Source organism: Pollicipes pollicipes, unplaced genomic scaffold, assembly GCF_011947565.3.
Source record: "Pollicipes pollicipes isolate AB1234 unplaced genomic scaffold, Ppol_2.1 Scaffold_7261;HRSCAF=8764_pilon_pilon_pilon, whole genome shotgun sequence".
Lineage (NCBI taxonomy): Eukaryota > Metazoa > Arthropoda > Thecostraca > Pollicipedomorpha > Pollicipedidae > Pollicipes > Pollicipes pollicipes.
This window is the reverse complement of record NW_023597054.1, coordinates 20,012,949-20,017,897: the sequence shown is the minus strand read 5'-3', so window position 1 is coordinate 20,017,897 and position 4,949 is coordinate 20,012,949. Positions and strand designations below refer to the sequence as shown.

At 49.2% G+C, this 4,949-nt stretch overlaps 1 long non-coding RNA gene across 1 annotated transcript; it reads left to right on the top strand.

The window, feature by feature from the left end:
- Positions 1–628: 628 nt before the first annotated feature.
- LOC119113140 (uncharacterized) lies at positions 629–4,357 on the top strand. The gene is made up of 2 exons (XR_005095834.1): positions 629–863; positions 3,702–4,357. It is a non-coding gene; the product is annotated as an uncharacterized LOC119113140 (long non-coding RNA).
- The last annotated feature ends 592 nt before the right edge of the window (positions 4,358–4,949 follow it).

Here is a 4,949-nt window from a genome sequence, read left to right as displayed (position 1 = left end):
CTTGGCTGCATCGTGCATTGCGCACCCATCGGACCTTTCCCTTGAAGACCATTCCGTCATCACGTTCCCAGACATAATTAAGGCAACCTCTTGGCGCCCACTTTGAAGCGGCTTTTCAAGAGTGTCACCTGATGACAGACGGCAACTGATGACCGCCACTGTGAGAAATCGTCCCCAAGTCCAGTGCGGTCGCCTCACTGGCACGTGCCCCTCGCCGCCGCCGCCTGCTCGGCCGCGCAGGCGCCGGCCATGGGCGCTGATTTCACCCACGTGCCGCAGATCTCGTGCACTTATTTTGGGCGCCTGTTTGTTGGTGTTGTGTTACGAAAATCCTCGCCACCATTTATCTTCGGGGCGGCACCTCAAGCGGCGGTCGGCGGGCGCGACCGGCGCCTCAAACACGCCCGGGCCGGAGCAAGCTGTGCGCCCGGCGGGCCTCCGGGGTCGCCGTCGGCGAGAGCGCGGGACGCCACCACAAGCACCGGCCTGTGCGCGGCAGGTCGCGCCGGCGGAGAGCCCGGTGGGGCCAGAGCCGGACGCCGGGCGCGCCGGTTTCGGCGGCGCGGCGAGTGATGGATAGAGAATGCGGCGCGGGGACAAGCGGCGATGAAGACGGATGGCCCGCGCTGCCGGACGACGGGGTCTTTTTATCGCGGTGAAGTTCGGGCGGTATTGCAGGTTCCGTCCGTGCGTTGCGATGCGATTTTTTGTGTGTCGCGGTGTGGTGCTGATGCATCCGACTGGAGTGCTGGTGGCGATGTCGTCGTTTCACTCTCTGTCCTGACTTTTTGAGACTCCGGGACCAGCAAGATACGAAGATTGCACTGGTTAAGGTTGCAGAGCTGTGGAACACTTGCAGCAGCGTAAGTGATACCATATGCTGTTATGCAAAAACAAACCAACCCCAATTATGCGCTTGTCACTGCGGAGTTGTTGCAGATGCTTGCACATCATCCTGCTAGTCACTGCTGTCCTCGATATTTAGGTCATCAGTTATCAGGTCATTAACATGACACTGTTGATATGTTTGGCACGATCCCGGGTGTTGCCAGCAAACAGTCTGCCCGACACGCTCTATTTCAGCCTCTGCCCTTCTCCCGTCCGCCGTAGCGCCAAACTTCGTCCCCGGACTCCGGGTCTCCGCCTCGGACGACCGTTCGAAACTATTCAACCGGAGCTCCGACCAAGCACAGCCAATCTCCCCAAATATTCAGTGTCGCCATATGTCTTCAGGCCGGTGCCAATTACAAAAGATCATCGATCATGTCTGGCTGGCGGCGACTAGGCCAGGCGGCATCTGCCCGCATCCTAAAAAATGACGCGTCTCCCTCGGCAGCGGTCCGCCCGGCGCCCTGGCTGCGGACCAGGAGCCGACTCCACGCCGAAAATCTGCTCTGTAAGAGACGGCCGCAAACGAAATCTGCCGGACGGTGCGCTTTTCGCCGTTGAAACGACCTCCCACGGTCCATTTTAGTACGTTTAAACCTTTCCTTTTTATGAATGTCTGAGCACGCATCATACACACATACACACGTGCCAACTTTTTACGGAAAACTTTTATTAGTGGAAAACCAAGGTACATACCTTCATGTGTTCATAAAATGGTGTAAAGGTAAAACAGCACTCCAGAATTGCATATGCATGTGGACAAGATTATGGTACACACCTTTCAAAAATATGTGAGTGGTATATGCATGTATGAAGCCAGAGACATTGCCCCCAACGGGCTGCGGATTTAAATGAGTACCATTTCAGTGAATAATTTAGGATCTTATGACATGCGTGTAATGCGCACCTAAAGTTGGATAACTTCATCTGTATTCTTCTCGGATCTTTTCTGGTGGCTATTTAAAAGTAGCTGCTCATATATCATATTCATTTGCGGCCAGACATATCCAACTTTTCAGTCATTTTAAGTTTCTTGAAAACAATGACGGCAGAAAAATACAATGTTGAAAACATTTGCAGCATTGGATACCTAGGATAATAAGTGCAAGGAGTAAGAAAAGTGGCAATTGAATGACAGAAGTCGGTTTGAATAGGCAGAACTGCAACTTGTGTTGTATCTAAATAATTTTGTATTAGCTATTGAATCTGAAGGGGACTACCTGCATTGAATATTTCTACTTTGGAGCAATTGAAAAAGATAACGGAGGGATGAAACTAGCATACAGGCGTGTGGCAAGATCGAAAAACAGATCTCGAGATGGTAACCAGGGTAGCAGATCCCAGATATTTCCGGATGGAGGAGCTACTTCGAAATTTTGTTGAAGGATTTTCTGTGGTTCAGGATACATTTCAAAATTTGGTGGGAGTTTCTTTGGAGTCTCGGAACTTTTTTGAAACTACTGAGACCTGAAACTTCTGGTACCTTAGATTGGTTTCAGAACTTTGCCAAAGGATCAAACTTTTGCTTTCATTCGGCGATGCATAAATTTTCAAAGTAACCTTCAGGCTGGCCAAAGTATGACAAAATTTTCCAGCTTCAAGATTTAGGCTGCACCTAAATTACAATAGGATTAAAGCCTTCTGCGCAAATCGCGGTATCTGCTATGCATCCTTGGTCTGTAATCGATTTCAGGAGTATTCGGCTATCATAATTCAGATCCATCACAATAAGTGGAATGCAACTTGCAAGACTGCAAAGATCCCTTCATGTGACCATGATGCATTATAATGAGCATGATGTGACCATGATGCATTATAATGAGATGCGCCGCAGTAGCTATTGTTCTTTGGTTGATATGTGTGTGCATGCGAGCGCGCCCCCAAGTTTGTTTATTTTGATTTATTTGATACCTTTATGTACCTTTTCAGTGCCGCCCGCAAATGCTTTGCTGATGGTTTCTGTGACACGATCAGAGGTGTTAGTATGTCAGGACGATAGTTTGTCACGTCTTTAAGTCAATTACTTCCACATACAATGCCATCGGGCCAGTTAAAGTTCAGAGGTATGAGAGATTGCGCCCCTTCTCATACTGGACGTTCTAGGCATGGTGGGGATATTTGCTTGCTTAATGAAATGATGCCTTATATCTAATGTTCCTAAAATGCACGCAAAAGATACCAATATTTCTGCCGCACCAAAACAAGCATGCTTAACGGACAACCTGACAAAACGTTTGCAGGTTCAGGCTGGTCAGATTTGCTGGGCTAAGGAGTTGTGTCTATGCTATACCCCCCCCCCCCCCAAAGGATCTTGGGAGTAGGTACGGCAGTCTTGTATGTTGGGTCACTCAGGACCCTGGACCCTTTATGAAGTTTTGCCTCCCAAGTTTGGAATGCGGGAATCACTTTCAAAGATTGCCTCAGAATCTTTCTATGTCTTGTTTGTGGAATTTTGAGTTCTTATTCGCCAGTAACTTTGAACTCTTCCTGTCATTTGGTCGGAGGATCCGTGTGGATCTAGAATTTTTCTCGAGATCCGGGCACATGTCTGGTAAGATACCTTCCAAACGTACCTTGGGACGTGGCGATCAAATGTTATAAGCTTGAATTGCGCCTTTCTTAATGGGAAGTTTGTTTGGGGTGACAAGACGTGGAATATGGTTCGGCATGGTGCTTCATCGGAGCATAATGGTTGTTGTTCGAACTGTTTGTATCTATGCCTATGTCGGGGCGTTAAACACGTACGCTATCTACATCTGTCTGGAACGCTTGTTGTCTACGTCACACCTGTCCGAAACACTCCGTATTCGCAGTACACCTGTGATGGAACGTCAATCATCTGCTGCATACCCGTCTGGAACATTCATCGTCTGCTGCACACCCGTCTGGAACACTCATCATCTGCTCTGCACCCGTCTGGAACGTTCATCATCCGCCGCACATCCGTCTGGAACGCTTAGCATCTGCGCACTCGGTCTGCGGCAGTCCAGTCCGTAGCATGTTGTCCTCTCTTATCTATGGCACTACTATGAGTTGAAAAGACACTCGGTGTCTTCGAAACGTCTGTAGGAAAAATTGCATGCGTGGAACATGCAATGCCTGCCGAGCAACTGTCTAGAACATTCAATGCTCGTAAGATGTCCGCCTGTATTATCCAGTCGCTCAGTCATATATGGCCGCGCATTTTTGGCAGCTCGCAGGCAGAACATGCGCATATGCTGCAGTAGCTGTGACTGCATGCGCTTTATTTTTGCGCCAGACATAAAGCACTGGGAAAGAGGTAACCGGTTGTTCGATGCGATTATTCAGGCCCACGACCCTGTTTTCCTCGGGTCGATTTGTCATCCTCCCGACACAGAGAATGACGATTCAAGTATGGTGTTTGTTTGATGAATGGGCGCTTTGCATACGACATATGGCTTCGTGTTGGTGCTACATCAATTCCCCAGTTATAAATGTCATCTTTCAATGCAGACGTAAGACTTCATTGATGTATGGCGTGGTCACTCACTATAGCAGAATACAGTCAGTAGTTCTAAGTATGCATGGATGCACGCGAAAACGTTGATTGGCTTTGAGGCTGCTCGCCTCCAAAAAGGCATCCTCATGCCCACTGAAGGAGACCCACGGAACCATGCCCTTCCCTTGGCAAATGTGTTGCAACCGGGGGTCGGCCGTCTAATTCACATTGCTGAACGCAATGAACCGAAACGCAACATCGGGGTCTCCAAGGAAGGACGAGAAGGCGTAATGACAGCCCACAACCGCAGGTCTCTGGAGGAGCTGCCAATGGAACACCTGTTCAGCCACATCGGGGAAGTGCCTCCTCCTTAAGAAAAGACCGTGTGCTCACCTGTATCCAGTTGTCAACACATGAGTAGGGGGTTTGGACTTATGGGGTCTACGGTGAAATGTTTTATAAAGTATGCTCTAAGAGAGAACAGAACATTTGGACTCCAAGAGGAGTTTTTCACTGACAGCGAGTCCTGGGATCTATTGTCCCGAGGCACGCAGGCTCGTTCCGGTCGTCTTCGTTGGCGACCTGAACACTGGAATTATGG